Source organism: Nymphalis io, chromosome 4, assembly GCF_905147045.1.
Source record: "Nymphalis io chromosome 4, ilAglIoxx1.1, whole genome shotgun sequence".
Lineage (NCBI taxonomy): Eukaryota > Metazoa > Arthropoda > Insecta > Lepidoptera > Nymphalidae > Nymphalis > Nymphalis io.
The window spans coordinates 10,113,623-10,126,510 of record NC_065891.1 but is presented as its reverse complement, the minus strand read 5'-3'; the positions used below and the strand labels follow the sequence as shown (position 1 = coordinate 10,126,510).

Here is a 12,888-nt window from a genome sequence, read left to right as displayed (position 1 = left end):
CTCTGTTACGGCCAATGACATCACTTTCCACCACACCACAGACTAACATTCTACTCTATGACCACACCATAGATCACAGAGTTGTTATACTACATAGACATTTTTTCTGCTTCATCAATAGCAGTCGTATTGTTCCGACAGATCAAATTGTTTGTATCGTAATAACGCCGTATTAAGCGCTCTAATTTTTTCGGTTGGTACCGTGCATGATAGCAATCGTATAATCAATTCTACAGCATCCCAACAACGTGCTATTAGATACCCTTTTGGAATAGTAGGAGTATTTGTTAGTTCTCACCGTATAAAATTCGTTCGTGGGAATTGATTTTGCTAATTACCGTTTAAAAAAGTAACATAAAGTACCTAGAAACGGTATTTCTTGCTTTTAAAAATATAAAGATTATGTTTATCAGAAAAAAGTACTGAGATAGTTCTGTATCCATTTCTACCTGATATATGTATGAATAATCATTATCAGTTTTTTTTTTTTCGAGAGAAACTTATTTCATTTCTAGAACATTCAGTTGGTTCACGCAAAACTCTAAAAAAATGTATGACCTATTTGTCTATTTCATTCATCATTCATTTTTTATTTACAAAGTTATATCTAAATGTTTATGTTTATGTCATTTTGCTGCAATGAATGTTAAATATAAACAAAGGTTACAGTATTTATTTAATTAATGCAACTCTTAAAATATTTTCTTCGGTTTGTCATAAAGAAAACTAGTTTAACTTACTAAACAGCTCACTGATTGACGGATATTATGATAATGATGTCGTCCTGGCCAATTTCGGTTACGGTGGCAATTTTGAAAGGAGACTAGACAACTACGCAGAAGACATTATTGTGAATATTTGCGCAAACACAAGTCTGTATTCCTTCCTTCTAATGCGATGGAAGACAAATCCGATACCTCAAATCCCAATAACTTTTCATTTGCGTCACACGGGCTTTGTACCTAGAACCTCGGGAACCTTATAACCTAGCCACTGGGTAGTCAAACGAATCTACGACACGGTGCATTTACACGAAGCCAATCCACTGAACCAAGGCATAAAGCCAGTCGAATGAAAAATGCCATGTAATTTACGCTTAGGCCTATATACAAGGTTTTCTTCTTTTTTGTGCTAGTTATCGTTATATTTTAATGGATTGGCTCGATCAATGCATGAGGAAACAATGTAGTGGATTGTCTATTTAGATGAAGCCAATATTGGATTGGCTCAGCTATTGGCCTCGTGTAAATGCCACATTATACGCGTTTCACAAATTGTAACGACATTTTTACGAGTATGTACATATTATAGTTCCTTGCCCACTGCGGAACTTGAACTATAAACACCAATCCAGACCATTCGGCTCATCAAAAGTCATTGATATTTATCGTGGACTTGAAACCCTACCAATATGTACTGACAAATGGCTCAATTTACTTTGAATTTGTTTACCTAATATAGGACACACAGAAACTCATTTAAAAAAATATTTATCGTTTATGATAATTCTAAACAGGTATAGATATAAAAAGACCAAGTGTCTCAGATAGTCATAGAACGGTTGGCAACTAGCTCTGTATGGAGTAGTGATTAATGATTTATCACACATAATGATGGTGAACGCGCACTGCACTTTACCTTATCAAAAGTAGAATTTTATATTATCATATATTCATTTATATATTTTTGATATATTAGCTTATTTAACCTAATATATCAAATATATGTAAAATATTGTTTTCAAATGAAAATGAACAAATTAGTAGACAATAGGCGATCTTATTGTACGTCACCCAAAGACAATATTATATAGTGTTTATAAGAGATATTATATATCCCCTATAATACAAATGTGCTGCCAACCGTGGTATCTAAATGATTATGCCTGTAGTTACATAAGGTCATTACCCTCGATAAATTAGCCTGATGATTCAAATCCAATTATATAATTTAAATATAGTATATTACGAAAAACTCGTAACAGTCCACAGTGCGTGTATGTCAAGCGAGGCGGCGACGCGGCTAGGTGCGGCGCCGTGGGCGAACAAGCCGCCCACGCGACGCCTGCGACCACGCCACGCAAATTCCGAGCCCACACCTGCGTACGACGTTGCCACACAAGCCTCGCGTCCAGGATGTTCAAGCTCATAAATACGCTTCTTTTTATGTCTGTACGTCATTAAGTGACTTTCTTGCTACCATCGGAACTGCCCCACTTCAAACGTATAGTTGATAAATTATACGATTGCTTTTCATTTAAAATATTATATAGGTATCTTAACGAAACATTATTCGTTTAGCATATATTAAAGTCCAGAATCTTTTTATCAATTTTGCATACGCAGTTGTGTTAATATAACATACAATAATAAAATATGATATGCTTAAATCCACGTCCCCTGCGACATCACGCGTCCAGCTAATTGATCACCACATCTGTGTTCCACGTTGTCTTACAAATTCAAGCCTCATGTGATATGAGCTTACACGATGATGGCGAATGTGTTCAATATTGACAAAATCTATTTTACGCTTTAAACTTTCCAATGTATAAAAAATATTCTTTATATTTTATTCGGATTTTTACTATAAACATAACTTTTTTATTTTGACCATCTTTGCAATACAGTTACATCGGTAGAGATCATAAGTCGATTATATTTTATTCGGGTTTTGAAGGGTTAATAAAGTATATAAAATAGAAATGGCTAATACACAGTACAGTACAGTAACAGTAACAGCCTGTTAATGTCCCACTAAGGGCTAAGGCTTCCTCTCCCTTTTTGAGGAGAAAGTTTAGAGCTCATTCCACCACGCTGCACCAATGCGGGTTGGTAGAATACACATGTGACATAATTTCAATAAAATTAGACACATGCAACCTCGCGATTTTTTCCTACACCGTCAGGCACGATATGAATTAATCACAAATTAAGCCCATGAAAACGCAGCGGTGCTTGCCCTGATTTGGACCAACAATTATCGGTTCAGATTCACACGTTCTAACCACTAGGCAATCTAATATAGCCATACCCAATTCCAAATGCATAACCTATTGAAAATCTGAATTGAAATGAACCAAACGAACATATAATATGATTTATAAATAATTATCAAGATTCATTTTGGAAAAACATAGTTTCCTTATAAAATATACGATATTAGTTTTGTAAAAGTATTTACAAGTTAATAATTAAGCTAACGAATAGTGTAATATTCAAACGATCATTGCAAGAAATTGTTAATTAAAAACTCTTTGTTTGAATCCATATATTTAAAAAAAATATCATATTCACAACAGTATATGTATAGGTGACAATTAATTATTCTTAACGCGTATTATGAGACAATCTTTGATTAAATACGCAGCGTCCATTTGACTACCAACTAAGTAGTGAGTTACAAAAAGGAATATTAAGATTCTATTGTAATATAAACTTTAATTCTATTATATTAAAGTTTAAGATAATAATTTTCTCATTATATATGGTCGTTCATTGATTTTCTTAGTATTGATTTTTAACCACTTTAGTCTTAACTAATAATTAACTTTTTACTGGTGGTAGAGCTTTGTGCAAGCTCGTCTGGGTAGGTACCACCCACTCATCAGATATTCTACCGCAAAACAGCAGTACTTGGTATTTTTGTGTTTCAGTTTGAAGGGTCAGTGAGCCAGTTTAATTACAGGCACAAGGGACATAACATCTTAGTTCCAAAGGTTGGTGGCGCATTGGTGATGTAAGCAATGGTTAACATTTCGTACAATGCCAATGTCTATGGGCGTTGGTGACCACTTACCAAGGTGGCCAAAAATTAAATGCCACACATAATTCTTAATTCAAGTGTTCTGTATTACTGTGAATCGTATTTACTTACCTACATTTTACGCAGGGACTGACATAAACCTGTAAATTGACAAATTATTTTGTTAATATAAATTATTTTAAACGATAATTTAATTGGTTGAAAGATTAAGTATGTCTTTAGTCTAAACATTACAGTACATATCTTAAAATATAGTGTATACCTACGTATCGTGGATATATACAGATTAAAATATTGTTTCCGCTTTCTAAGAATAAAAAACGTAAACATTTATTTTATTCTGTCAAGGAGATTAAGCTAAGTATTAAATTGTGCTCATTTTATAATAATAGAGGATGATTTTCATTATATACCATGAAAAGCATTAATTCCGTAAGGAAGATTAAACAGATGTGCTACATGTGCGCAAAGAAAATATTCAATGTCTCCGTACGCATACGTAAGCATCATAGCATGTCTGCTTCAAGAAGGTCAACCTGTGTGTTGCGGATAACAAAAACGTTCATTTGAAATAAAAATATTCATCATGAATGAATAAACAATTCCACGTTCATAGCGTTAATCAATGAGTTGCATGCAGGCAACAGTCCGAGTCGATGTCGAGCTCATTGATCGATCGACTCGATAGACACTACTACAGGCGCGGGCGTGTGTATACGGTGCTCACGCGCAAAGAAAACCGGATGGCGCACACTGAACGCCTTTAGATGTGTGCGCTCGTGAGCAAAGGATTTCCTACCGTCCGTCCCGCGCCCGTGCCGCCCCGCCTCAGACCTGTTGCACTGCTACCGGAGTTACGCCGCATAGTTACCAGACTTGATATGCCTGCTCTCCGCTCGTCGCCCGCTCGCTCGGCCACTCGGGCCCACGCACACCACCGCGTTTCGAACACTTAATTATCATGGCGCACTATTCGTGAAATTGTTGCTGATCTCCTCTGCTCTTATCGACTGCCGATAATATCTACTGTTGCAATTAATTTGAATACGTAACCCGCTCGGCTCGTAATTCATGGAGGAGACGCTATCGTATCTCACTGGATACTTAATTATTTCAGAAGTAAATATTGTCACTTTGAAAAGATGTCTGTAATTCACTCACTACGATTATTTTATTAACTTTCCATACCTTAAAATGCAAATGCGAGGGTATTAATAGCGTCATTAATTTGTCTCTGCGAGTGTCGTTTAGAGGAACGCATTACAATATCTAATGACTTTTATGGTATCTCTTTCGATAGCATGTAATAATCCGTATAAAATAACCTGTACTTAAATTTAAAAGCTAGAGGGCCCATAAATTGTTATTTAGGTACAGACATCAGAGAGCACAAGAGGCTCTTAGGAAGATTTAAAGCGGGATCGATATTCATAGCTAGTAACAGTAAGTAATGAATAATGGTAATCACTTCCACAAGGTACACATTAACTCATTAATCAGCAGAGCCTAATGACCGGAAACGTAAGTCGCAGCTCATGTTTGGTATTATTTGTAGCTATAGACACTAGATAGTGTTTTTTAGTTTATATTACTACTCATGTAAACAGTACTTGTATCAAAATAATTCAATCATTGGGTTTGTTTAGCAGATCGTTATATGTATGATTTTTTCCCTTTGACCGTCGAAACTATTTAAGTCGTGTTGTTTTTTTTTAGTTACTAGAAGATTAAATTGCAGGAATGTAGAGACGTAGAGAAAGCTTCTCGTTCAAGTTTAATGTATTCTGATCTTTATCGCGTGTAGGATAATTGATTTCGTATTTTATTTTTCATCTCGTGTTTATATCATATAAGAAGTGCTGTATAGCTGAATGCGTGCATATAATATGTACAGTAAATATGTTGGTCACAGCGACACAAGCGTCCCAATTGCCTCAAGCTCTAACGCTCGGTGAAAAAAACAGGTAGCGCCGTCCCGCCGTATCGATCTTTATGTTATTTTTTTATTTATCTTTTTTATCTGAGCCTCCGCTTCGAGACTCGGACCCGAACGGAAGTTGTAACGATTTTTAATCGCACCAAGTATCTCGGCCGGCCGGTTCGAACGCCAGCTTCGGACAACGATTTTATATATAGATATATATATATATATATATTTTTTGTAAACAACCACCGGAAACGAGCGAGAGATCTCAGCGATTTGGAACACATATCTTCCATTACGTCTCTCCGCTCTTTGTAACAATGATAAGGTAGAGATAAGAGACCCTGAGACAAGCGGGGGCAGCCGACGTAAAAACAATATCAACTGTCGCCATTAATGAGGTCTAATCTACAAGCGAGCGTTCGAAATTTCATTGATGCCAGCCCACAGGCCGTGGACAGCATCAATGTCAGTCTCTGACTCGGCACAAGACGAGTGTGAAATGCGACGATGTATTTTAGTAACATTTTTCTGCCAATAGTGAGACGTGGGCGCGCGATAATGGCCCAAAATATCCACATTCTCAACGCCCACCGGCACCATCGAGAATATTACTCCACAGATAAATAATTTCATTTGATATTATAATTTAATAAATCAAATAATCTTGTAAATTATTATATCAACTCAAATTATTTATTAGTTTATTATCGATGAAAAGTACATAATGTGCCGCAACCTTCAAGAGAAAATAATTAATTTAAACATAAATGTAAAAAAATTTAAACATGTAACTTATTATTTCATTATTATATTTTAAGGTTTAAAGAACAGTTCGGAAATGTAAAAAAAAAGTCATCTCGACTTAGACCCCATCACAATATTAGATACTTGGAAAGTTGTGACATGGCGAATTAACGAAATGTTCGAATTTTTATCATTCCGTTTTTCGTCATTCTTATCGAAATCGAGCTTATTTTATAACTATTTTTATAGCTTCCTTTATAATTTTAACGAGTTGATTTTTATATGAGAATTGAGAGAGTTGACCAATAATTAAATTCTAGAAAAAGTTAATACTTTTTTAATGTAAGGAAAACGTATACAAGTTTACGATACTTATTTAGATTCGTAACTTGTAGTTTCATATTTGAGCTGTTTATATTTTGAAGAATCACCATGATAAACATGAGGTACATAACGAACGTTAAACTACTTTGCGGGTCTGGCCTCAGCCCGTGTGTCTGGCTTTGCTGCAATATGTCGAGCGTGTCAAAATTGCCACAATGCGCCCTTGTAAAATGTTAAACTCTTCGAGGCTAATTAGTTGCACTTAGTAATATTTCATTTCATCAGTAAGTAGTTTTGTTATTAAAATACCTAATATTTATTTTAAAATGAATTCTTTTCCAGACCAAATGATTTCGTGTCAATTTAACTTTAGTAATAAGGTAAGTCTCCTCAAAAAGAGGAGAGGAGGCCTTTAGCCCAGCAGTGGGACATTCACAGGCTGTTACGGACGGAATAAGGTAAGCATGATAATCCCTCTTATTGCGTTGTCCAATGCCGATTAAACTCTATGCAATAAACGTAATGTGATTCTTATTACACAATGTAAATTAACGAACGACACAACGTCGTGTGTGTATGCGCAGTACGAATGATTTAATCATTCTTCTTTCAAATATAACAATTAATAGTGTACAACTGTATACTCTATGTTGACACGCTCTTAACGAACGTTGACGAAACATAAGCAGAAGAATTATAATATTCTGGTAGCAAATATTACGCCAAATTGTCAAGGTGTAAAGTTTATATATAATTGACGCACATGTCTGTGGTGCTATACTTATTACTTAATAATCCCTTATAATCAATCAAAAATATTACAAAATTCTCTACGATTTTTACATTTATATTTTTTATTAATATTTTATTATATTGAATTTTTTTTAACCGAACGTACGTACGTACGTATACGTGGTGGAAGTGTTCGGCTAGCAAATATCAAACATCGTATTGTTTTATACGTGACTTCCGTTTGCTCTCCTATCAAATCACGTTACGACGCTAAATTTAAACTCGCTTAAAGTTCGAGAGTACAATCAAAGGTAACTCATTGCATCATTTGTCAACAACAGAAGGACAAATTAATGTATTTATTACAATTTGCTATATACTTATATATAGCCGCCATTACATTTATTTAATTTGCTTGCGGCGTGTTTTTGCTATAAATTTAATGTGTATTTTGTTTTTGTTTTTATTTTAATTTGATATATTATAAAAATTACTGTACATAGTTAACTAATAAAGAATAATAAATCCCTTAATAGTTCAAATTCAAAGTATTTTTTCAGCAGTATTTTATGTTGTCTGCGTACCGCCAAACAGCAATACTTTGTGTTTCTGTCATGGGGGTGATAGATGTTCCGTTGAGAGTGTGAGTGAGCCAGTGTACCTACAGGCAATTACATCTTGTACTTGTGGTTGGCTGTGAAGATTTAATAAGTGGTTTATGTTTATTTTATAACCATCAGCTGGCCAAGTTTGCCACTAAATAAATTGTATTACAATATAAAACTATCCTCTTAAGCCAATTTAGATTTGTACGCGGGTAATGAGTTTGTCTAAACTAACTATAAACTAGCTATATTGTATTTACCAAGTCAATTCAAAATCCCATACTTCGAAGTAGTATTCCATACTTTGAAGTAGTATTCCATACTTTGAAGTAGTATCTTAATCTAAAGATAATGACTTTTATAGGAAAAATGATACCTTGGATTACATTATGGCAATTTTCGGATCTCTAATTTTTTTATAAATTTTATTAAGTTTATGTAGGTAAAAGAATTTTTAAATTTTATTTATTTATTTTTGAGTGTATCCATTACAAACAAACATACAATAAATAAAATTTTACGTCTTTATATTAGTATAAATAATTACACTTTGGTATAATAAAAGCTACCCAGCAATTGGGTCGTTCTGTTCTTATTTATAATATCTGTTTAATTTTGCGTAACCTTCTATTCTATTCTCTTTTATTCGATTCCATGACTACTTTTTTTTCAACTTCTGCTTTCGATGAAAGAAAGCTAAATATTGTTCTGTTTTTATTGTATGAGATTAGTTTGAATCGGTTGAGATCATTTAATACAAAGCTTTAAAGAATAAACAGCGCCAACGACCAACTGATGTGTTCATGTAAGTGCACTAATTACCTTAATATCTGTTCGTTTAGCATTAAGTTCAATAAATAAAGTGAGCTCCGGGCAATATTAGATTAAAAACAATTGGAATAAGATATTATCAAACATACGGACAGACAGACAAAAATTCTAAAAACTCTTGTTTTGGCTTCTGTTGCTTTAATAAAAATATTATATTGATTTTTTTTTCAATATCATCGGCCTGTTACAATTTTATTATATGTAAAGATGAAATTACGATTAGGATTGAACATCTATAAACATGCTTTTAATTGCAAAGCGTTATTTATTGCTCTAGTGGCTAACGTTGCGTATTGAGTTCTTAGCCGTCTTCCCACACTCAGATATTTATATAATTACCTAACATAAATACTAAATGATTAATTAACAAAGTAAAAATTTACGTGTACAAAATTATTTTAATCAAGCTTTGCCCGCAAATTTTCTTAGTAAATGCTAACAATAAAAAGTATCTTTTATCTTATCTACTCAGAGAAGAGGAATAGTATAACTAGTAATTTATTGATTTCATTTATGTACATAATACTTAAAATATACATAAATACAAAAATGGCTTAAAACCGTTAATTTTTAAATACCATCAACAGGAATTCGTAGTTTAAAAAAAACATTTCTTGTACTCACACAAATCTTGAGGCTTGTATTTTATTATAAAATAAAAATCAATTATATTATATTGAAATTAATTGGTTTTTTATAATTACAATTATCAAGTTATAATTATTATTATAAAATCATAACAAAATTACTGTTAATTTAATTTTTATTAAGCTACCGAACAGCAGAATTGTATAATCTAAATATAAATATGTAGGTTGAATTAATGAAACATCTATCATTAAACTTAGTCAGAAACTGTATTATATACGGATATAACATTTTAGAAAGTAGTAGTTACTTTTTTAATATATATTATATGTATTTATTTCACAATAAAATGTCCTTATTATACTGCAGCCAGGTGAAAAGTTTTGTTGAGGCAACAAAAATTGACATGAGTGGGACGACAAGATTATTTGTTTTTTTTTTTAATTTTTGAAGGGGAGGCAAATTGGCTATCGCATGAGATCAGAGATTAGTTAAGAAGTGTTCTGTCGCTGTAGCCGGCGCCAGCTATATTTATATTCTTTTGAAACACCGCCCTTGTGTTTTCACTCAGTTTACTTAATTCCCCTCTTCAGCTTTCCGTTGTAAAGATTTTAAAACAATTTCTCTTTCACGCTCTTCTTTGTCAAGAACTCCTTATTTATATTTTTATAAAAAATAAAATTTATTCATTATAGTTATATATTTTTGAATGTTTTTAAAATTCTGAAACCTTGTTACAAACTAATTACTTGATTAATGACCAGTCAGAACGCTTAAGATTAATATAATACTGTCCAAAGAATACCATTTTATATAAAAAATAAAATACAAAAGACATTGTTGAGCAGATTTTCTATATTATGTTTTTTTAATATAATACATACATTTGATGTTCAATATAATCGTAGAGATCATAGCTGCGGTCACAGTGAACTAACAGCGTGTGCTGGAACCAGTTTGATTTAATCATCCTAATTGCGTCCCCCGTTAAGCCTTATCCCGGATTTAACCGCGACAACATACATTATATGTTATATAGATTGCGTGATTCTTCTATAAAGAAGCAATTTATGCTCCACAATGTAGATTGTTGATCTCTCGGTGAAAAGCGGCAATGTATGTCATCAGTTGTTTTATAATCGTAATTGCGGGTCCCGTTAAACGTATCCAAGAGTACCATGACATTAGACATGAGATATGTGATACGGCTTCGTGATACGTTGCTTATAGTTGTTGCTTTATTGAATACGGAATGTAAAATAATAGTTATGGTTCATACACAATTGCTACTTAGAAATTACTGAAAACTTTTGTCGTTTAATATTCAATGTACATTAAAAATTTTCGCACACAAATATTCCCTATTAATTAAATTAACTTTAACTAATTTCATGAATTTGCAATTGTAACATTTTATGCTTATATAGGAGAGATATTATTCGACCGAATTATTAATCTCCATTTTTTACATTAAGTTAGTGGCATTTAACGTTTCAAAAGAGCTTTGAATCGATTTTTAATTATTGTTGAAAAAACGGTGACATAAATTACCCTTATTTTAATGTTATATTTCTATACTCGGTGTGGAATTCATTCAATTTTCTGACGAAAATCCCTTACAATCTGCCAATTTATCGTACATAGTAGCTATTTGAATAAGACATATACAGTAACGGTAATCTAAAATAAAAATATACTGTTTTAATTTTGGTACTCGCAAATAGCCATATTAACTTAAAATGAGGCAGTTATTTTGAAATAACGAACAAACGCTTCTATTTTATTTATTTGTATAAATTACCTTTTATAATATACTTCAGTCTTCTTCATTTCTAGCATAGGATTAGAGTAAAAAGGTTTTATTTAAAAACATTTCACTTAAAGTATAAAGTCGTATAGGTCGTATATATTTGTATCGGGCTAATAATAACGGATATAAAATAAAATAATTAACAATACTTGAAGCTACCAACTTACGTTTATTGATTTACAATAAAAAATTGCAAATAACACAAAAAACTCGATGTATCAGTTTGTAGCCAGCGAACCGGATGTGAGTCCATTAACGAATTTAATGAGTTGAACGTTTAAAAAGAGAATATTAACGATACAATTTTAATATTTCAATTTTATTTTTAATAGCCAATGGAGTCGTATTAACTTTATTAACTGGTATTTTAGTTTGCTTCTTTATTTGTATATTACAAATTCCAATCACATAAAATTATATATCTTATACTTATTCTTAAAATTATATCGCATACAAATATTATATATATATATATAACAATGAACAGTAACAGTAAAGGCCTGTTAATGTCCCACTGCTGGGCTAAGGCCTCCTCTCCCTTTTGAGGAGAAGGTTGTGAAGCTTATTCCACCACGCTGCTCCAATGCGGGTTGGTAGAATACACATGTGGCAGAATTTCAATGAAATTAGACACATGCAGGTTTCCTCGCGATGTTTTCCTTCACCGTTAAGCACGAGATGAATTATAATCACATGATGAATTATTATAACAATGAAAATTAAATATATTAGCGCTATATAGTTTCTACCTGGGTTTGCTTTGTTCTATGTTTATTGTATAATAATATTTATATACGTATCCATTTGTAAAACATCTAATGGGTATAAAATTGGAACTACACGTGTGGAGTTTGTACGAGTATTATAAATTATATTTCCACGTTGAAATTGCGCGAATATTATTATTATTAGAAATAGTTTTTTTTTTATTTATTTTCGCAATATTCGAGCTAAGAAACATCGACACTCGTTGCTTTGATAAAGTGACACAATGCGTTATCTGTGTATAAGCGACAAGAAGAAAAAATATTTAGACAGGTTTGTTCCTAGTGGCTCTACTTATACCACTATAAAAACTACAGATAATTAATAAATTATTCTATTCAAATATATATTTTTTAGATTTTATTGGTTAATTATAATTATTTTTTAACACACGCCTGTTTCATAGGAAACACCCAACTGATATCCATATTTACATATATTATTAAAAATAAATATTTAATATATATAATACACCCAGATTCAGGGCTGGAATCGAAACCGCAACCCGGAAACGGAAGGCAAAAATGTACGTCTTCTATGATAGTATCGCTAATAATATAATTTTATTATAAATAAAATTTATTTAAATAATATAAATTTACTAAGTCAACATAGTATACTCATATACATTATATACAGAAAAAAACCAGTTATGATTTGTCAAGTCTTTATAAGTCTTACAAATTTTAAAATAAAATATATTTTTTTGTTTTATTTATGTATTTCTTAACTATTATTAGATACTTGGTTACTAACACTGTTTAATTTTGTCCTACTGATGGGCTAAGGCCTCATCT

At 32.2% G+C, this 12,888-nt stretch overlaps 1 protein-coding gene across 2 annotated transcripts in view; it reads right to left on the bottom strand.

The window, feature by feature from the left end:
- Positions 1-12,888, bottom strand: part of LOC126781866 (protein sprouty) — a 44,970-nt gene that overhangs the window by 17,719 nt on the left and 14,363 nt on the right. For both annotated transcript variants that reach the window (XM_050506983.1, XM_050506981.1), the window contains exon 2: positions 3,877-3,905. The gene's annotated coding sequence lies outside the window, so the exon portion shown is untranslated. The remainder of the gene's footprint in view (positions 1-3,876; positions 3,906-12,888) is intronic.